The following is a 23,336-nucleotide window of genomic DNA, read 5'->3' as shown; positions in this document are numbered from 1 at the left end:
TTTTCATTGAAATGCTATTTTTTGTAAATAGTTGAAAAAGTTGGTATTTGACTATTTCCTTTTCAGAGCGTGAAGTATCTATACTACCTGTATTTTCTAAGTGAGTGTTTATGAAGCATTCTCTAGTGGGTTCAATGATGAGTCTCCAAAAGTTACATCCAAGTGTACATCTAGAACCTATGAATGTGATTTTGTTTGGAAGTAATAATAGAGAATCTTTGGACGTGTAACTAAAGAATCTTGGGATGAGATTATCCTGGATTGTCTAGGTGGGCCCTAGATCTAATGACAAGTATCCTTACAGAAGTTAGGCAGAGGCAGATGTTATAGACAGAAGAGGAGACACATGGAGGAGAGGACCACGTGAATATGGAGGAGTGATGCGTACTAAGTTGTATCAGTCATGTCTGACTTTTTGCGACCCTATGAACTGTAGCCCACCAGGCTCCTCTGTCCATGGAATTTCCCAGGCAAGAATGCTGGAGTGGGTAGCTGTTTCCTTCTCCAACGGATCTTCCTGACCCAGGGATAAATCCAGGCCTGCTGCATTGCAGGCAGATTCTTTACCATCTGAGCCACCAAGGAAGTCCTAGAGTGATGTAGCCACTAGCTATATAATGCCTGAAGTTGGAAGAAGCAAGGAATGATTGCCCCTAGAGCCTTCACCAGACCTCATTACCTGCCTCCTGAGAAACCTGTATGCAGGACAAGAAGCAACATGTAGAACTGGACATGGAACAACTGACTGGTTCAAAATTGAGAAAGGAATATGTCAAGGCTGTATATTGTCACCCTGCTTATTTAACTTATATGCAGAGTACATCATACTAAATGGATGACTCACAAGCTGGAATCAAGATTGCCAGGAGAAATATCAACAATCTCAGATATGCAGATGACACCGCTTTAATGGCAGAAAGTGAAGAGGAACTAAAGAACCTCTTGATGAAGGTGAAAGAGGAGAATTTTTAACTAGCTTAAAACTCAACATTCAGAAAATGAAGATCATGGCATCTGGTCACATCACTTTATGGCAAATAAATGGGGAATATGTGGGAACAGTGTCAGATTTCATTTTCTTGGGCTCCAGAATCAATGCAGATGGTGACTGCAGCCAGAAAATTAAAAGACGCTTGCTCTTTGGAAGAAAAGTTATGACAAACCTACAAAGTGTCTTAAAAAGCAGACATCAATTTGCCAGCAAAGGTCCATATATTTAAATTTATGGTTTTTCCAGTAGTCATGTATGGATGTGAGAGTTGGACCATAAAGAAGGCTGAGCACCAAAGAATAGATGCTTTCAAACTGTGGTCCTGGAGAAGACTCTTGAGAGTCCCTTGGACAGCAAGGAGATCAAACCAGTCTATCCTAAAGGAAGTCAACCCTGAATATTCATTGGGAGGACTGATGCTGAAGCTGAAGTTCTAGTACTTTGGTAACGTGATGTGAAGAGCTTACTCACTGGAAAAGACCCTGATGCTGGAAAAGGAGGGCAAAAGGAGATGGGGGCCACAGAGGATGAGATGATTGGATGGCATCACTGATTCAATGCACATGAGTTTGAGCAAACTCAGGGAGATAGTGAAGGACAGGCAAACCTGGCATGCTGCACTTCATGGGGTCACAAAGAGTCGGACACGACTTAGTGACTGAACAACAACAAGAGCCTTCACAGGGAGTGTGGCCCTGAAGACACCTTGACTTTTGGCCTTCAGAGATGTAAAATAATAAATTTCTGTTATTTTAGCTAGTAATTCATTACAACAGCCACAGGAAACTAATAGACCATACATCTCCCAACTAAAAACATGCAAAAGAGATCTGATGATTTTAAAACTTAGATTATTTCAAATTTCCTCTTAAAAAAAAAACACCAATTCATTATGATTACCAGAGAAGTGAACATTATTCCATGTGTTTCCTCAGACTACTGAATATTGTAAGATTCCTTAGGGATCTTCTGGTCCGGTGGCTACGCACAGAAGAATCCATAGCTGTCAGGAAGGAGTCATGGGTATCGGACTGGGTTAGGGCAGAAGTGCGTAGTGAGTGATAAGCAAGTGTCTAGTCTACCCAAAGGCTCTGCAAATCAAATGATTAAAAACGCTGTGAAGGAATAAGAAATAGTAGTGTCTGGCTCCTGTGTGCCAATTAAAAATCAGGGGGGTGGGGCATCTACTACCAAAATGAAGAAGAGGAAAATGAAAACTGGAAGACTGTTCCTGCCACAACCTAATGAGCAACTGAGCCGGGATAATAATTCGTGGTTCCTCCCTCCTACTCTAGGGCTAGTCCACCCCCTGTTCTTTTTATCTCTGCAAAGCAGAATGGAAGGAAATGAAGACACTTTGACCAGCGTGTGTCAGACACCATCCCAGGTTCTTTCAGATAGGTAATCTCATTTAATTCTCACAACAGCCCACTGAGGTTGGTTGCCTAAGATCCCTCAACTAGTAACCCAGGTCCCTCTGGCTGTGGTAACTCATACTGTTTACAAGACACAACACTGCTTCCAAAAGAGGGCACAACCAGCCGTGAGACTTTGGGGGAAATACAGATATGTTCTCTTTCCAAAGATATGTCATAGTTACTTTTAATAATATTAATTTTTAATGTTTGAAATAGGAAAGTGTAATGATTTTACTGTGATACAGCTAGCATCACTATTTTTTTCTGTTACAGATCGTGTAGGCTTTCTCTTATCTTTTTGGCTTTATAAGAATTTCCTTTCCCTTGATAAATCTAAGACAGCAAACTTACTGCTTAATTTTTTCCTTGATTGTTCTCCAACTGCTGACATCATCATATTACTTTTGGAATGTGATCTGATTTTCTCCATACTTGCTAAATGAAGCAATTACCTTGTGTATATGCCTTTTTATTTAAACAATTGTACCTTTAACAATTGTGTCTTGTGGATGTTATACATGCTCAAAGAGCTAAAGCTTGGCTCTCCTGGAGACAGTGTTTTGTTTTTGTTGTTGACACGTGGGGAAAATATACTTTTAGATATTCTATTTTGAGAAGGAGTCTTTTGCCTATAGTCATCCTGCCAAATGATGTAGGAATTTTCTAGTTATTGTTCTCATTTAGTTAACCAATAAATATTTATTCATGGCCTATTATGTGCTCAACATGTTACTTGTAGGCTATTTTAGATGTTTTAAGGGAAAGAATTATAAAATATGATTGCAGTCTTTATACACTTGCACGACTTAGCTATGAAAATAAGACTAACAAAGAATCAGAGATATAGATGCTTAATTGAGCATTAGGAAGTCAAAAATTAAGCTGCCCAGTATGAACTAAAATAGTTAGAGAATATTTCATGGGGATTGTGGAGTTTGAGCTAGACATTCAGAAATGAGTAGGATGAATTGGTAGGAAATGAATAAGTTTTTTTTTTTTAATTTACTTTTGTGAAAAAAATAAAATTAAAAAGGTAAATGTGGAGATTTATATATTTGGGACATAGTGAATGGATGGTTAAGCACCTAAGTAAAATAAGGAAAATAAGAAATAAGAGGAATAAGAAATTAGGTATGGTAGCCAAATGGGAAGATAATATTAATATATGCTTTAACAGCCAGACTAAGGAATTAAGATTTGAAAGCAGTAGATGATAATCTTATGTTGGAAAATGAAAAAAATAAAAGGAATTTATAAAGGAGATTTAGCATCAAAACATATGACAAATGGATTATAGTAGAAGCAAGGTCAATGTTATGGGCTTCCCTGGTGGCAGTAAGGAATCTGCCTGTAATGCAGGAGACCTGGGTTCAATCCCTGTGTTGGGAAGATCCCCTGGAGGATCTTCAGTATTCCTGCCACTCCACTCCACTCCAGTATTCTTGCCTGGAGAATCCCCATGGACAGAGGAGCCTGGCAGGCTACAGTCCATGGGGTTGTAAAGAGTCTGACATGACTGAGCGACAAAGCACACAAGGTCAGTGTTAGAGCTTCCCCGGTGGCTCAGTGGTAAAGAATCCACTTGCAATGCAGGAGACGTGGGTGCAGTCCCTGGGTTGGGAAGGTCCCCTGGAGGAGGAAATGGCAACCCACTCCAGTATTCTTGCCTGGGAAGTCCCATGGACAGAGGAGCCTGGTGGATACAGTTCATGAGGCCACAAAGAGTTGGATACAACTGAGTGACTGAGCACCCAAGTACAGAGTCTGTGTTAGACAAGTTTAGTAGCTAAAATACTGCTGCTCTGCTAATCTGGTGATGGAACAGGGAGGATCTGGACTAAAGTGGTGATAGTGAGATGATGGGATAAAGCAAATTGTTCCAGGAAGCACTGAAGGAAGAAAAAATGGGCCTGTCTACAGATAGAGAATGGAGATGCCTGAAGGCAGGTATAAAGGACCTCTGATTGAGTAGGGAAGGAAATGCAGGCCTGATAATAGATGGCATAGCTAAAGTAGTAAATGGGTAATCAGCTCAGTCTTACTGTAGTAAGAAAATCGAGGGATAAACTTAATACTCTGCACTTAGAAATCTCGTGGAGAAAGGGAGAGAAGTGGCATCAGAGAGATGGGAGAAGCCTTTAGGTAATGCACCAAAGATGCCAAAGGATGAGAGAATTTCAGGAGTGGGTGGTTTGTAACATCAAACATTACAAGATATTGAAGAATATGACTTAGGAAGAGTCTAAGGCCATCAGTTAAGCACAAAGATATCATTGGTAATCTCTAAGGAAATAGTTTCTGTGGAGTGGTGTGCACTGAAGTAGATTGTAAAGGGAGCAAGAAAGAATTAGAATCATTAAAAATGAAAGAGGAGGACTTCCCTGGCATCCAGTGGTTAAGACTCTGCACTTCTGCTGCAGAGGGCATGGATTCGATCACTGATTGGGAACTAAGATCCTGCAAGTCTCAAGGAGCAGTGAAAAAAATTCTTTTAATTAAAAAATTATTAAAAATGGGAGAGGAAAGATCAAATATTTGAGTAGCCTGGCAGTAGAACCAGAGTGGGGCATTGGTTACCAAGTAAATATATATAGGCAGGAATAACAGAAGGGCATCCAAGATGATACCCAGTGATCTTCACTTCCTGCTACTTGTGCCCTTGTATAGTTCCCTCTTGCATGAAATGATGCCTATTTGAAGAGCCAACAGTATATTGCAAAAATAATGGCATGTGACTTCTGAGGTTGGATCATAAAAGATGCTGTGGTTTTGCTATGTTCTCTCATAGATTACTCATGCTGGGGGAATCCAGCCATCATGTGCTGATGATGCTGATGCAGCTTGTGGTGAGGAACCTGAGGACTCCTCCCAACAACTGGCACAAGGTTAGTGAGCTTTCTTAGAAACAGGTCCAATCAAGCCTTCAGATGTCTGCAGACATGGCTGACGTCCTGACTGCAACCTTCTAAGAGACCTGAAGTCAAAACCACCCAGGTAAGCCACAGCTGAGTTCTTGTCCCTTAGAAACTATGAGATGATACATGTTTATTGTTCTAAACCACTACATTTTGGAGTGATTTGTTTTGTGGTATTAGACAACAAATACAGATTTCTTTGGATACTTTTCTGTGTGTGTTTATCTTGTTTTCTTTTTTTTGTTTTTGGTTGGTGGAAACTCGAAAATGTTTTAAGGTCCTTAAGCATATTGGAATGATTCAGGATGAGAATATCAGGAAGAGAACTGCAAGGCTAAGTTCTGAGTGGCTAAAAAATTCTAGGGGACTAAAAGCTGGGGAGATGATTTTCAAAAAAGCAAAAGTGGCCTATTATCTGAAAGTAATGGGAAGTTTAAAATAGATGTAAATTCCATTCCATCCTGAGTTGAGGACAAGAGTGCCTGAAATAATTCACATAAGATCAGTTCAATTTATTAAGTTGTCTATGTGTACATAATCCTGTGCATTTATGTTTTTACCTAAATAGGCTAGTAGATAATCTACTTACCCATAATAAGACTTTTTCTATGATGGTGTGCTTTTAAGGTAAATGCTGAAAATGTTAATCATTCCTCATAAAGGTTAGTAACTTGCTAAGTGATCTGCTAAGTGCATATGTAACACTTTATAATCAAACAAGTAGTTTTACTTTTGGTTATCTCCATATTTTTTCTGCAGAGGTTGCTTGCAGTTTTTTTTTTTAACCCATTACCTTATCTTGGCATCACGGAACTACGTGCTTTAAACTCTGTAGGTTCTCTGCCATCTAAAGGTCAAAAGGACTTTGGAAATTGGATCTGTGCTCTAAAAGGTTTACTTGGTTGTGTTAGTCTAATAGAAGGGGTTGAAGAGCAAGTACAGATGAGATTACATACATGTGGTTTGTGAATTGATTTTGGCCCTGAACAAATTGTCAGATTCTGCTCTATGTTCCTTAATATGTATCTTTAGGATGGGAAAATTCATTTGTCAATATTGTTTGAACATAATCTATTTGTAGAGTACTGTATGAACACTTCAAAGGCGAAAAAAATCAATCAAAACAGAATCTTTCCCCAAGTAGTTTGCAGTCAAATATGGTTGCTATTGGAAGGGATGGTATGGGTGTCAGAGAAAAGATAGAATAAAAGTGCACATGTGCCCCGAATGTCTCATGTGATGACTACATATGTGGTCCCTAAACAGGAGTGCTCTTTAGGATGGGTGAAGAAATATGGGAGTGTGTCATCATTCTAATGTGTGTTCACAGGCAGAACTTTATCTTGTGAAATATTGTTACTGATGATACCATGGCCTCAACAGTCCCCTCAGCTTGATTAAACTTTAGACATATTGCTTCCTTATTACTGGCCCTAATCTACCTTTTTTTCAAGCATTGAATTTAGAAAAATGGAAATTGTATAGTCTTTCTCTGCCTCCTTTGAAATATGTATAAATCTCTAGCCTTTTGCCACGTTTGTAACCTAGGAAATGTCTTAAAGACCAGGGGACTGTCTCTTTGAGATATAGGCAACAAAAGATCACCTCTGTCTCTCAGTAGGAGAGGTAGGAGCCTAACTTTGATGGGTACCAATGAACAAACCCAGAGGGCCTAATCACAGCAACTGGAAATCTTGTTCCACACATTCCTATGGTCAGTTTACCCATGAATATCCTCCAGCACTTTCCCACTAGTTCACTCCATTACTTAAAAACCCTCCTGCCTTTTGTCTCAGCAAAATGGACCCTTTCTCTCCTATTGCAATAGCATAAATAGTCTTTCCCTGCTACAGGTTTTGCTTTGGCACTGGAAATCTTCATGTCCTCTGGCCTTGCATACTAATCTTAGTAAAAATGACATTTAGAAGAAATCTTCTCCATCTAACTTCTTTGATATGATAAGAGAAACAAATAGATGTTCAATTAAGTACTGAGATGTAGATTGGTGTAAAGATTTCCAGGGAATCTGGAAATTGAATACTGGACATTATTTCACATTAATAATAATTTGGTTGGGGAAAGAAAGCAAACTTCACAAAAAGGTATACAGTGAAGAATGAGTGTGTCCCCTATTCCTCTTCTCTAGTCCGCTTCTCAGGTATAGCACCTTCAACTGTTTTTAACTTTGTTATTATTGTAATGCAGTACATTTCTATCAATGTTCTTTCCTTTATCAACTCTTGGTATTTTATGGTGTTCCATAAAACGTGAAATTGATGTATTTCAATACCTTCTTCTCCTTCACTTGTTTCACTCTTGGTTTTCTTATATGTATCTTTTTAGAGAAACTCTTGCATAGTGGTTACTTTTTTCATATAAAATAATTTTTAGACCTATTTCTTGATCTGAAAAATAACAATTATTGGTTCTCAAACTTTAGCATGCATCAAAATCACCTGGAGGGCTTGGTAGAACTCAGGTTGCTGGACCCCACCCCTAGAATGTGATGTAGCAAGTGTTGTGACTTCGTTAAATTAACGTTTGTTAAGTAGAACAGGGGCAGGTCAAGGCAGGGTGCAGGCAGAGAGCCTGGCAGCACCTGGGAACATGCCTTCTTTAGATTTGATGGGTGGAATGCTAGGGGATTCTTGGGCTAAGGTCACAGTGGTCAATTCAAACCAAAAGAGTAGAGTTTTGGAAAGCTTGAAAGGGTTCTTATGTAAGGGGTGGATAAGAGGAATGCCCTGGGAGGCTGAGGAGGAAGCCTATCACAATTGCAGTGGAGGGGCTCATGTCAGTTCAAGGCTGCTTGGCCTCACAAAAGGAGTGCTGAGCAGCAATACCACAGAGTAGTTCAGCTAAACCTTCAACAACAGGTGTGGGGTGGGGCCTGAGAAGTGGTTTTATAACACTGCTTTAGATAGTGTTTATTGAGTCGCTCACTGTAGGATGAAAACATCATCCTACACTTCTCTTTACTTTTGGTTCCTTTTTGACATCAACTTCTGTCAGCTCTACCATCACTTCCACATTGTTAATAGTGAAAGTGAAAGTTGCTCAGTAGTGTCCGACTCTTTGTGACCCCATGGACTATACAGTCCATGGAATTCTCCAGGCCAGAATACTGGAGTGGGGAGCCTTTCCCTTCTCCAGGGGATCTTCCCAACCCGAGGATCAATTTAACATTGTCAATATGTGTGAAGTTAATTATTTCTTATTATTTTAATTTTGTGTTTTGTTTTTGATGTATAATTACTTCAAAAATTTGAGAACCAGTCAACAGGATTTATAATATAGTAATAAAAATAGTAATCTTTCTTCCATGAAGAAGAAGATATTAATACAAGCCTATGTATACAGAACCAAATCTATGAATGTTCTGAGTCTGTATTTACTCTCATCTTCACCTTCAAGTTTGGTCTGGCTTTGACTCTTGAGTAACTTTTCCTTCTCTACTTACTGGCATGTTCCAGGTAGCACATTAGGTCTGGGGCCTTTGTGATGCAGACACTAGAGGAAAGGGGAAGGGTCATAGGTCAAAGGGCACGTTAAGACTAGAAAAGAGTTTTAGAGAAGTTTGAAGAGAAGGAATAGACATTCTGTGTGTGAATGAATTATCTGGAAGATTTACAGGAATTTGAAGAAGTATTATTGTCTGTATAATCCATTCACAGTGTACAAGAAGTGCCCCAAAAGATTCTGACTGTGACTCTTGAATAGTTTTTTTTGCCAAGTTCTTTATTTCTCTGTCTGTATCTTTTGTGAATTGAAAGGTCATATGATTTTTAGTACTTGGAATTTTTAGAAACACAATTGTATACGAAATTTAGCTTCTTCCTAAAGATGCTTGACCCCTCAATTCCTTGTCTCATATTTTGTTCAAGAATAAGGAAGTCTTTTGAATTCATAGAGATGTAGGTTTCTTCTTCAGATATTGTTCTTATGAATGTATAAAGCAGGAAATTATAAGTGTAGTAAATGGATTAATATAATTTAATATAATTCTTCTTGGTTTTAGGGCCATGGAATATTCCTAAAAATTATTGAGGAACCCTCAGAAATTTTGTTTATATGAGCTATATCTATTAGTATTTATTGTATTAAAATCACAACTGAGAAAATTTAAAAATGTTTCTATACTAATTCATTTAAAAATAGCACAATTATTTATTAACATAAACACAGTTATGAAAGTAAACTACACTTTTCCAAAGCAGAAAATAGTTATTAGACTAGCATTGTTTTATGTTTGTGTAAACTGCTTTGATCCCTGGCTTGATAGAAGACAGCTGTATTGTCATATCTGGTTCTGTATCATTCTGCTGCCATGTATTATTTTGATAAAAATACACAGAGAAAAATCTGTTTTCACACTTAGATAGCTGGAAAAGGGAGGAGTATCTTAATAGATTTTTCAGATAATTGTGAATATTTTTCAATACTATGCTGAAGTTTGATAAGTGATAGTTTCTTAAAGTTTAGTTGAAGTGTGGAATCTGAAACTATACTGAATTAGTTTACTATTTCTCACTCTACAAATTACCACAAACTAAGTAGTTGGCAACAGAATTGACTCTCTCACAGTTGCCGAGGCTCAATGTCTGAAATCAAGGTGCCTGGTGGGTGGCCCTCTCTAAGGCTCTTGGAGAGATTCTGTTCTTGCCTCTTTGATCCCCTGATGACTGTTGGTGTTCCCTGATTTGTGATCTCATCACTGCAGTCTCTACCTCTGTAGTCACATTGCTCTATCCTCTTTGTTGTTCAGTCATTAAGTCATGTCTGACTCCTTGTGACCCCATGGACTGCAGCACACCAGGCTTCCCTATCTTTTATTATCTCCTGGTGTTTGCACAGATTCCTGTGCATTGAGTCAGTGATACTATCTAACCATCTCATCCTCTGCCACCCCTTTCTCCTCTTGCCTTCTGTCTTTCCCAGCATCAGGAACTTTTCCAGCAAATAGGCTCTTCGTATCAGGTGGCCAAAGTATTGGAGTTTCAGCTTCAGCATCAGTCCTTCCAATGAATATTCAGGGTTGATTTCTTTAGGATTGACTGGTTTGATCTCTCTGCAGTCCAAGGGACTCTCAAGAGTCTGCTTCAGCACCACACTTTGAAAGCATCGATTCTTCAGTGTTCAGTCTTCTTTATGGTCCAATTTTCACATCTATAGCTACTGCCTATAAAATCTTCTCTATTTTCTTATTAAGATAGTTTCACTGGATGTGGGGCCTCCCAGATAATCCAGGATAAGCTTCTTGTCTCAGAAACCATAATGTAATTGTATCTTTTGACAAGTAATTCATTCTTTTATCATAAAGTCCATGTTCTTGAGATTAAGACATCAACATATCTTTTTGGGGACCACCATTCAACCTGCTACATGTATCAGTGACCTTGTCCTACTCTATTGCATTAAAATTCATTGGTTTATCTTTCAATCTGAATTGTCTTTTATCATACATATTACTTTAACATCCAGCATTAGTCATTTGAAAAATACTCATGAGTTGTGAGGATCTTCCAAATATTGGCACATTTTATTATGTAGTATCCAAAACTTATGCTTGTTAATATCAACATGGAACTTATCAGAAAAGTCTTTGAAGATTGAGAACATGCATAGTGGCAGATACAAGTTTTTCAATTCTAATTTTCTCTTGGAAGTGCCAGTTTTATCATTGGCAACAAATCTAGTCAGTTCTTGAAGTGACAGGCTTACTTTGCTCATTTTTTAAAAATTTTCTAGCTAAGATCCCCAATCTGAATAACTTTCATTTATTTGTCTGTCATTCTTTCAAGCAAAAGTAGTACTTCATGAAAAACTAGCTAGTTCAGCCCACAATTCACAATTGCATGGGTGCTTTTCCCAAAAACATCTTACTTGGATCCAGCAAAGTATCACTGGTTTATGTATATTTCCCCCTGTCAAGCAGAAGATTTAAAAGATGCATACCAAAGAGTTGAGATTTAATACTAGTAATAATTTCTACTGCTTCTTCAAGGATATTTTTAACTGAAATTGCCTTTTCTCTCTGATTATTATCAATTATTTTTGTTACTCTGAGTGTATGGGGGTGAAAAAATATCACTACAGGTACAGTTGGATACTGGTCTTCCCTCATAGCTCAGTTGATAAAGAATCAGCCTGCAATACAGGAGACCTGGGTTCAATCCCCAGGTTGGGAAGATTCCCTGGAGAAGGAAATGGCAACCCACTCCAGTATTATTGCCTGGAAAATCCCACGGACAGAGGAGCCTGGTGGGCTACAGTCCATGGGGTCGCAAGAGTCTGACACAACTTAGCTACTTAGACTAAACTAGACAGCTTGATACCCCTCGATTCATGTGATGGTGCCAGCAGTTTTACTCATGATTGCTTGGCACATGTCAACATAGTGAAATAAGGCATATAGTACATTTAAATATTGTTTTAACTTTGCAGAACCCTGAAGGTCTCAGGGCCCCCCTGAGGATTTCTAAGTTGAGGTATTCTCAAATTTCTTTGCATTTAGAATCTAGCTTTTTGAGATTTAAGGTTTTTGATGCCCTTTTCCATATAGAATTATACTCCATATCATCAGTAGCATTAATAGTGTAGCATTTTTTGACAGGATGTTCTACTGTATTTGTTGTTGTTGTTGTTTCTCAGTCGCTAGGTCGTGTCTGACTCTTTGCGACCCCATCAACTGTAGTCTGCCAGGCTTCTCTGCCCATGGGCTTTTACTGGCAAAAATACTGGAGTGGGTTGCCATTTCATGGGCTCTTCCTGGACCAGGGACTGAACTCACGTCTCCTGCATTGGCAGGTGTGTTCTTTACCAATGAGCTGTCAGGGAAGCCCGTTCCACCATATACCTTGCAATTCTTTTCCAACTAATGATATTCATCCAATATATTTTGATACTGAACTCCTTCTGTTGATACTTTCTGTAAATAACATGAAAAGTTCAGATGATAAGCAGGATGTATATTCCTCCCTCAAATAGTTCCAAGATTGTTTACGAATGGACAGTTGCTGCTGCTGCTGCTAAGTCGCTTCAGTCGTGTCCGACTCTATGCGACCCCATAGACGGTAGCCCACCAGGCTCCACCGTCCCTGGGATTCTCCAGGCAAGAACACTGGAGTGGGTTGCCATTTCCTTCTCCAATGCAAGAAAGTGAAAAGTGAAAGTGAAGTCGCTCAGTCGTGTCTGACTCTTCGCAACACCGTGGACTGCAGCCTACCAGGCTCCTCTGTCCGTGGGATTTTCCAGGCAAGAGTACTGGAGTGGGGTGCCATTGCCTTCTCCGGAATGGACAGTTAAGGGGTTGCAATTGTCTAGTTTTGCCACTGGGGAAAACTGAAGTCATAGTTATGAAGGCAGTGATTAACACTCATGTGATACTGAATTGTATTTGCAGAAATTCAGTATGTTGTCCCTTTTGTTCTAGCTGCTCCTGTGCCTTTCAGGAGAATTTTATGGCTTTTCTCAATGGAGGTTTGAAACATTTTTAAGCTTGAAATTGAATATAATCCTATTGGGGTGCTCTCTTTCATTATATCCTCTAATTGGTTTTAGGTTGTGTTTATATACTATATTGCTTCATAGAAAGTTTTAACATCATATAAATTACTAATATTTTATAAATTAATGCAGTCTCAGTAGAATTATCATTTACTGTTTTTCTCTCTGGGGATAAATATGTTCATTAGCCATTTTATTTGGAAAAACAAATAAGCAAGTAAAGCCATGAATGTCCTGATAAAGAGTGGTGATATGTGGGGTGAAATGTCTCTATCTGATATTAAAACACATAAAGATCAAAATAGTGTATTATGACTTTTAGACAAAGAGAAGGAAATAAGAAAATCAACAAATAGATCCTAATCCTTATGAAAATTTATTATAAAGTCAGCATATCAATCATTTGTGAAAAGGTAGATATTTTTGCATAAGTGATGTTGGGATAACTGACTAGACTTATAAAAAGTAAATATTCCATTCATTCTTACACCATACTTTTCACCATATTTTTCTTCCATTCTAGATATACTCAGGCTTTATTTAACTCTTAAGTGCCACCTCTTCTCCATTTACATTTTGTGATTCCAGCAAACATTTGATTCCTCATTCTATCCTCCATCTCTTTCACATTTTTCATCTCTTTCTTTTGTTTCATTCTGAATAAATTATTTATGTATGTCTTTCAGTTCACAAATTCTGTTTTGTACTGTATCTTTCCTGCTGTTTTAAACGTTTATGGCATTGTTTATTTCAAATTCACTTCTACAAATTCTGTTTCTTAAATTTTATGTATTTATCTCTGAGAATTTCCCAATTCATGCTTATCTTTGCCATTGCCCAGATGTTCATTTAAACATTTCATGCATGGTTCTTTAGAATGCTGGGAACAACAATTTCAAAATCTTCAAGGATTACAGGTATGAAATCTTTATTAATCTGTGGCTTCTTGTTTTTGCTGGATTTGACTTATAGTGGCTTACCTTCTTACATGTGTGCAATCATTGTCAAGTTAGGAATGTTATTGCTGGAAACTTTGCAAGCCTACTCAATAGGATTTTTGTGCTTCTTAAGAGTTTTGGGTTCAGAGGAGATGAGCGCAGACTTAGCTTCTCTTCCAACATCCCCAAAACTGTGTTGCTGGAAGGCTTGTCCTCGGGGCATCTAGGCCAGCTCACTCTTCTTGCTCTCTGGCTCTGAAGTATTGACTCCTCTTCTCCCACATGATCCTCTGGGGCGTAACTGCTCTAGTTCCCAGCCCTCTAAAGCCTTTGCTTTAGCATTTTAGGACATTAGAGCACTTTCATCTTTGTCTCATCATTTACATACTGGTGTTAGCCAGTACTCATAGTTTTCTTTTTAACTTCATAAATGAGACAATATAATCATTATTATCTTATCTAGACTCTTTAACACCTTTTACACTCGTTATTTCTTCTTGTGTTGCTCCTGATGGGAAGACTGGCTAATTTGGAATGTGTACAACATCTAAAATGTTTTAAAAGACTTTGAGTCCTCATGGAAATCATTGCTGCCTTAGATATTAACAGACATTTTCCCAGTGTATTTCAGTAAGTAAACACAGTAAAATCTTCTTGTGGTGGGTCTGCAGGGGACAGAAAAATTGTACACTAGATAGAGGATTTCGATTCATGCCAGGGGCCTCTCCCATAGACTTTATTTCAATGAGAAAATCATGGCCTGCAGCTTGAGCCAGCAATTTACAGATTAGTAGACAAGATTTATTGAACTAAACAATAAGAAGGAAAAGCCGTTTTGTATCTGTGATATAGAACAGTCTAACCAAAAAATTGTTGTCTCCCCTAGTCTACACATAAATCAGTGCCTTATCATATCTGTGCAGTCATGCTTAACATTTTCTACCCTGGAATTATGAGCAAAATCTTTGTAATACAGACTCTAGAATACATTTTTTTAAATATCATACTTAATAAGCATTTAAAAAAATCCCATTCTCCAATTTTTTTCTCATTTTCATTTTGACTCGTGTAAGGCGAGTGCAGAGAAAAAGAGAACGAGTCAGGCCAAAGGGAAATTTATTAGAGGGAAACAAGAGAGTGACTGGCCCTTGAGGAGAACCAGTGCCTTCCGTTTCTGACAAGGTCTCTCTTACCCCCCACCAATGAAAAATTCTCTGAGGGGATGGTTAATTTTTAGCCTGTAGTTGAGTCCTGTGGTCATGTAGCTGAAGGTCTGGAATCTGGTGGTCTGGTAGCTTTGAGAAGGTAGGTACCAGTGAGAAAACAATGTCATTTGAGCAATTTGGTCAGTCTCAAGGATCAGTGTGATTTTATTCTTTGTGTGTGAGGTCAACATAATGGGCCATCTTAACAATGAGCCCTCATTTAGACCCTATCAACTCCCTCTGTCAGAAACTTTCAATTCAGGAACTTACTCTATGTATCATGAACAGAACCTAAGCCGCCTTGTGTGGGTGGCTCATCCTCAATTGTGACACATGACTCTACATGGAAAAAATAGGAAATTCAGAACCAGTACTCCAGCCTTAATGTTACCAGAGTCTGTTTTCTGTTGCAAGAAGTACAATTTTAGTGATGGTTCTTATTAAGGATGGGTAAACTGTTTGAGGCTGGTTTGGTTTTGTTCTCAAATTGACCCTTCAGGGGTGAATCTTTTTCTATTGTTCATAATTCCGTTCTTCATTTCCATCTTCTTCCTTTCTCTGTTTCTCATGCTGCTCCAGCCTCATTTCAGAAATTGCTGTTGACGGGAAACTATGTGTATAATGTGAATTATCTGTCTGTGTCAGATTGCATCCCCATCAACAGGAAGATGGCCTAGAATCAGTTTTAATGTTGCTTTAAAATTGTGAAAAACAGTGGAAGCTGGAGTCAGAAACTATGCAGCACTCTAATATATTAGTTTCTGGATGTGGAAAAAATTCTGTGTTTGGGACAGTATTTCTAAAGAAAGGAATGAGAGAGGAAGTAATTTTCTTTTCAGTAAAGCAAGTGGTAAGTAAAGCAATTAATACAAAAGCAAAGAAGACATATTTACACCCCAAGTTTGTGATGTATTTCATATAAAAAAAACTTTTGTAAAATGTATAAGATGTAAAGTAGTAAGAGATATATGTACAGCTTGAAGCCTAAATGCATTTCTATTTTCTCATGATCCAGGTTAAGAAACAGAACATTATTAGCATCATGGAAATAACCTGGATGACTTTCCTTGCTTCCCTCTTCCTCTTAGCTTCCAGGAAGGTATCACCATTCTGAGATTCTGAATTTGTGATAATTAATCTCTCACATTTCTTTCTAATTTTATAAAAAAGATATGTCTCCTTCAACAATGTACCATCTTAACCTTAAGAAACTTGCATGTATGGAATCATATTGTATGTATTTTGTGAGTTACTTGTTTGGTTTTTTTTTTCCTGTTAATGAGACAGTCCATTTAATTTTACTATCATAAAGTGGTGTATTATGTTTATACAGAGTATAACTGGGAATATACATGTTTGTATACATATATATATTCATGCATATTTGTGCCATGGTGGTTTATTTATTTATTCCATTAGTATACAAATTTGCATTGTTCCCAGTTTTTTGGTTATGATTGATAATCCTGCTGTGAATAATAATAACAGCTTTAAGCTATACTGCTTATGTGCCAGGTATTTTTCCACTTTATGTATTATTAATATATATCAACTCGCGTAAATATCAGCAGAAGCCTGTAGGCTAGGCTCTATTATCATCTTATAAATGAGGAGGCTGAAAAATAAAAATGCGAATAAATTAACTAAGATACAATAGGTAGCAGAGATGAGATTTCAGTGTCTAGAGCCTGGCTACATAGTCCATGATCTTAACTACCATGCTCTGTTGCTTGATTCTTACAATGCTTCTGAAACATGTACAGACATGTCACCAGGCTTCAACAGTATGTGTACTGTGAGCTTCCAGATGTTCAAGCTGGATTTAGAAAAGGCAGAGGAACCACAGATCAAATTGCCAACATCCATTGGATCATCAAAAAAGCAAGAGATTTCCAGAAAAACATCTACTTCTGCTTTATTGACTATGCCAAAGCCTTTGACTGTGTGGATCACAACAAACTGTGGAAAATTCTGAAAGAGATGGGAATACCAGACCACCTAACCTGCCTCTTGAGAAATCTGTACTCAGGACAGGAAGCAACAGTTAGAACTGGACATGGAACAACAGAATGGATCCAAATCAGGAAAGGAGTATGTCAAGGCTGTATATTGTCACCTTGCTATTTAACTTATATGCAGACTACATCATGAGAAACGCTGGGCTGGGTGAAGCACAAGCTGGAATCAAGATTGCCGGGAGAAATATCAATAAACTCAGATATGCAGATGACACCACCCTTATGACAGAAAGCGATGAAGAACTAAAGAGCCTCTTGAAGAAAGTGTAAGAGGAAAGTGAAAAAGTTGGCTTAAAGCTCAACAAATAGATGGGGAAACAGTAGAAACAGTGACAGACTTTATTTTGGGAGGGCCCCAAAATCACTGCAGATGGTGACTGGAGCCATGAAATTAAAAGATGCTTGCTCCTTGGAAGAAAAATTATGACCAACTTAGACAGCATATTAAAAAGCAGACATTACTTTGCCAACAAAGGTTTGTCTATTCAAAGCTATAGTTTTTCCAGTAGTCATATTTGAATGAGAGAGTTGGACCATAAAGAAAGCTGAGCATCGAAGAACTGATGCTTTTGAACTGTGGTGTTGGAGAAGACTCTTGAGAGTACTTTGGACAGCAAGGAGATCCAACCAGTCCATCCTAAAGGAAATCAGTCCTGAATATTCACTGGAAGAACTGATGCTGAAGTTGAAACTCCAGTACTTTGGCCATCTGATGTGAAGAACTGTTTCATTGGAAAGGACCCTAATGCTGGGAAAGATTGAAGGTGGGAGGAGAAGGGGATGACCGAGGATGAGATGGTTGGATGGCATCACTGATTCAATGGACATGAGGTTGAGTAAATTCCGGGAGTTGGTGATGGACAGGGAGGCCTGGTGTGCTGCAGTCCATGGGGTCCCAAAGATTTGGATATGACTGAGCGACTGAACTGAACTGATACATGACACACAGACATGGAACTGATTGGTTATGGAGTTTGCACATGTTCTGTGTTTTGAGGTAATGCCACACTTTCCCAAGAGGTTGTTGTAAATTACCCTTCTACTAGTGGTGGATGAGAATTTTTGTCAGTGCACATCCTAGCCAAACTTGATATTGTCTGGCTTCTTAAATTTTACAACTCTTGAGGGTGTGAAGGTATATTTGGTTGTTATTTTCATTTTCCTTTTTAATGAGGATGAATAGTTTTCATATGTATGTGTAGGAATTTTCTGTTTTTTTTTTTAATGTGGAAACATTTTTGATCAATATTTTTCTAAATATTTGTTTGTCCTTATTGATTCATAGGGTTTTTCTTTCTTTTTTGATAATATGCCTTTGTAGTGTATGTATTGGCCTTCCCAGGTGGCGCAGTGGAAAAGAATCTGCCTGCCAGTGCAGGAGACACTAGAGACATGGGTTCGATCTCTGGGTCAGGAAGATCCCCTGGAGTAGGAAATGGCAACCCACTCCACTATTTTTGCCTGGGAAATCCCATGGACAGAGGAGCCTGGCAGGCTACAGTCCACGGGTTCACCAAGAGTCGGATGGACATGACTGAGCATGTGGGCACACACATGGTAGTTCTATTTTTTAGGTTTCAAGGAACTTCTGTATTCTTTTCCACATGACTACACCAATTTACATTCCTATCAGTAGTAGTAGTATACATTGGTTCTTTTTTCTTCAAATCCTCATCAGTACTAGTTATCATTTGTTTTTTGTAAACAGTCATCCCAGTTGGTATGAGGTGATATCTCATTGTGGTTTTGATTTGCATTTCCCTAATTACTAGTGATTTGAACACCTTTTCCTAAATTTGTTGGCTATTTGTATCTTTGAAGAAAGGTCTCTTCAGTTCCTCTGTTGTTGTTTAGTTGCTAATCACCTCCAACTCTGCAACCCCATGGACTATAGCCCGCCAGGCTCCTCTGTCCATGGGATTTCCCAGACAAGAATATTGGAAAGTGAAGTGAAGTTGCTCAGTCGTGTCCGACTCTTTGCGATCCCATGGACTGTAGCCTACTGGGTTCCTCTGTCCATGGGATTTTCCAGGCAAGAGTACTAGAGTGGGTTGCCATTTCCTTCTCCAGAGGATATTCCCAACCCAGGGATCAAACCTGGGTCTCCTGCATTGTAGGCAGACGCTTTACCATCTGAGCCACAAGGGAAGCCCTAAAGAATTCTGGAGTGGGATGCCATTTTCTTCTCCAAGGGATCTTCCTGACCCAGATATCAAACCTGCATGTCCTGTATTGGCAGGTGGATTCTTTACCACTGAGCCACCAGAGAAGCTCATTCAGTTCCTTTACCAAGTTTTAAAATAGGTTATTTGGTTTTGCTATTGAGGCCCCTGTATGGTTTGGATATTAACCCTGTAGCAGGTGTATAGTTTGTCGATATTTTTCTCCCATTCTGTAGATTACTTTTTCATTTTTTGATTGCTTTGTAGCAATCACATTTGAATTTTTTTGCTCTGTAGCAATCACATTTGAGTTTACATTTGAACTTTTTAGTTTGATGCAGTCCCACATGCCTACTTTTGCTTTTGTTGCCTGTGTTTCTGGTGTCATAACAAAGAAATCATTGCCAGAGTCAATGTTTAGAAGAATTTCTTTAAGTTTTCTTTTATGATTTTTACAATTTTTAGGTCTTGTATCTAAATCTTTAATCCATTTTGAGTTAATGTTTGTGCAGAATGTAAGAGAAGGGTCAAATTTTGTTATTTTGCATGTGGATATGTGGTTTTCCTAGCAGCATTTATTGATGGGATTACACTTTCCCCATTGTGTAATACATGGGACCTTTGTGGAAGATCTGTTGACTGAATATGCATGAGTTTATTTCTGTGGTGTCTATTTTGTTTCATTGACCTGCATGTCTTTTTTATGCCAGTACTCTACTCTTTTGATGGGGAGGGAAATGGTGACCCTCTCCAGTATTCTTGCCTGGGAAATCCCAAAGACAGAGGAGCCTGGCAGGCTGCAGTCCATGGAGTTGCAAAGAGTTGGACAGGACTTTGCAACTGAACAACTGTTTTGAAAATTGTAATTTTGTAATATATTTTGAGTTCAGGAAATGCGACATTTCCAGCTTTTTTTGTTCTTGCTCAAAATTTCTTTGGTGATTCAAGGTCTTTTGTGGTTTCATATGAATTTTTCAGTTTTAGAGAATTATAACTGACAAAATAGTATATACAACCTGATATTTTCAGATATATATATCAAATGATTACTGAATCAATCTCATTAACATATCCATCTCATGTATTTAATATTTTTCTTTCTCCCTTTTTTGTGTTTAAAATTTACTCTTAAGTATGCAATAGAGTATTGTTTATAGTTAACAGTCATCCTGCTGGTACATAAGAACTCCTGATTTATTTATCTTGCATAACTGAAAACTGGGTACCCTTTGACCGACATCTTTCATTTTCCTGTATCTGCTTCTAGTTTCTTACACAGTTGTCCCTTTGTACCCGAGGGTGATTGGTTCCAGGACCCCTACAGATCCTCAATCCCTTATATAATATGGTGTAGTACAGTTGATCGGCCATTGGTTGAATCTGCAGATTGAGGGCTGACTGAATAATCTGGATAGTGGCTCTTAGTTGTATTGTTTGCAAATATTTTTTCCCATAGGTTGCCTTTTAAAAAATTTATTTATTTTATTTTTGGCTGTCCCAGGTCACTGTTGCTGCACAGTTTTTCTCTAATTGTGAGCGGGGGCTACTCTCTAGTTGTGGTTCATGGGCTTCTCATTGTGGTGGCTTCTGTTGTTGGAGAACACAGGCTCTAGGGCACCCAGGCCAGTAGTTGAAGCACGTGGACTCGTGAGTTGTGGCTCCCGGGCTCGATAGTTTTGGTGCACAGGTTTAGTTGCTCCGAGATATATGGAGTCTTACCAGATCAGAGATTGAACTCATGTCTCCTGCACTGGAAGGCAGGTTCTTCACCTCTGAACCACCAGTGAAACCTCTGCCTTTTCATTTTGTTTGTTTCCTTTGCATGGCTGAAACTGTTCAGTTTGATGTGGTTCCACTTGTTTACTTCTTGTTTTTTTGTTCTGTGCTTTTGATTTTATATCCAAAAAAAATCATAGGTAAGACTATCAAGAAACTTTTTCTATTTCTGATTTCAGGTCTAATCTTTAAACGTTTAATCTGTCTCTTTGAAGTGTAATTGTGCTTTTTCCTTGGCTTTATTGAAATATAGCATTGTGTAACTTTAAGGTGTACAGTGGCTTCCCTGGTGACTCAGTGGTAAAGAATCTGCCTACCAAGGCAGGAGAACTGGGTTTGATCTCTGATCTGAAAGGATCTCCTGGAGAAGGAAATGGCAACCCACTCCAGTATTCCTGCCTGGGAAATCCCATGAACAGAGGAGCCTGTTGGGCTACAGTCCATGGAGTCACAAAGAGTTGGACATGACTTAGTGACTGAAAAACAACAACAGGGTATACAATGTTTTGATTTCATATACTTGTATATTGCAAAAAGATTATTACATGAGCATTCGCTTACACCTTTATCATATTACATAATTATTCTTTCTTATTTTGTATGATGAGCACATTTAAGATCTACTGTATTAGCAACTGTCAAGTATATGATACTATATTATTAACTACATGCTCAGTTGTTAAGTTGTGTCTGACTCTTTATGACCCCATGGACTGTAGTCCACCAGGCTCCTCTGTCCATGGGATTTTCCAGGCAAAATTACTGGAGTGTGTTGCCATTTCCTTCTCCACTTATAAACTATAATCACATGGTGTTTGTAGATGAGTTGCTCAGTTTTTACCCCATGGAAGAACTCATGCTCTGAGGACAGCTCTCATGTTCCAAGAGGATCTTTCTTAGAACTGTACATGGGGAGGTTGGGGAAGGGGTGATATAAAGTAAAACTTTGCTTCTTAATCTTGGTAGTGCATTTATTTTTCTCATTTCTATGCTCAACTGGGATATTGTAACCTCTTACTTGGATTCTGGAGCTCTTATAAAGGTTTTTTCACCCATGGATGATTGTTAAATTCGTGTTTCTATTGGAGGGAAGGGAGAAGGCAATGGCAACCCGCTCCAGTACTCTTGCCTGGAAAATCCCATGGATGGAGGAACCTGGTAGGCTGCAGTCTACGGGGTCGCTAGGAGTCGGACACGACTGAGTGGCTTCACTTTCACTTTTCACTTTTCACTTTCATGCATTGGAGAAGGAAATGGCAACCCACTCCAGTGTTCTTGCCTGGAGAATCCCAGGGATGGGGGAGCCTGGTGGGCTGCTGTCTATGGGGTCGCACAGAGTTGGACACGAGTGAAGCAACTTAGCAGCAGCAGCAGCATTGGAGAGAAGAGTGCTGGGACCTCCTATTCCACCATACTGCTGATATCACTGCCCTGTTTAATATTAATTACAATTATAATAGCTAACATTTGTGGACTATTTACTATGTGCAGACACTAGGCATTATGTAATATAATTTTTGCAGCAGACATATTAGATGCTATTTTTATCCCAATTACCAGTGATAGTATTGAGATTCAAGGTCACATAGCCTTATATGGTGGAGAGGTACGTCTGACCCTGTATGACTTTAAAGCTGATAGCTGTCATCTATGATATATCAACTCTACTACTTCTGCAGTATCTCCTAAACTCTGTAGCAAGATGGAAGTATTGCACATTGCTCTTAGATAGGGAAATATTTCAAACCAAGTATCCTGGAAAAGCTAATAGATTAAACCTAAAGCCTTTACAGTTAGAATATATGTGCTCCTGAATAGTTACTTATTGTCAAAATGATTTTTTCTTTGCTGGTTTTTTATATATATTTTAAATTACACAACACACAAAAAAGTTGATGTTTCCTTCTAAACTGATTTTAGCCGTCACACAGTATGTGTGTTGGGGGACAGATTCTGAAATAAGACCTTTCTTTTTCATTATGAAAATGAATTTTAATTGGTAAATATAATGTAAAAAGCACAAAACACTGTTCAAGAAAACCATTAAGGAAATAAAAGATGCAAGGAGGGGTGCTAATAATTTTCTTTTCATCTAAGACTGAAATGAAGCCAAATAAAGAGGGGTGGGGAAAAAAAAGGAAAACAGAAATTAAATGGTAATCTTGGAAGACTACCCCATAAATACCAGGGAGAAAAAAGGGTTAATTTCTTATCATTGTATTTTGAGAGTTTTTAAAAATATATTCTAAAGATAAATCTTTATCACATATATAATTTTAAAATATTTTATCCTTCTCTTTGATTTGTCTTTTCGTTCTGTTAGTAGTGTCTTTAAAGAGCACAAGTTTTAAAGTTTATAAATTCCAACTTATCAACTCTTTTATGCATGGTACTTCTAGCAACATAG

General features: G+C 38.3%; 1 long non-coding RNA gene across 1 annotated transcript in view; it reads left to right on the top strand.

Moving 5' to 3' along the window:
• Nucleotides 1–5,264: 5,264 nt before the first annotated feature.
• Nucleotides 5,265–23,336, top strand: part of LOC145523529 (uncharacterized) — a 273,813-nt gene continuing 255,741 nt past the window's right edge. Inside the window, exon 1 of the long non-coding RNA XR_014066682.1 lies at nucleotides 5,265–5,403. This is a non-coding gene — a long non-coding RNA (uncharacterized LOC145523529). The remainder of the gene's footprint in view (nucleotides 5,404–23,336) is intronic.

This window comes from Giraffa tippelskirchi, chromosome 10 (genome assembly GCF_054371585.1).
Source record: "Giraffa tippelskirchi isolate mGirTip1 chromosome 10, T2T-mGirTip1v1.2.pri, whole genome shotgun sequence".
NCBI classification, from domain to species: domain Eukaryota; kingdom Metazoa; phylum Chordata; class Mammalia; order Artiodactyla; family Giraffidae; genus Giraffa; species Giraffa tippelskirchi.
This window is presented reverse-complemented; position numbering and strand designations above follow the sequence as displayed.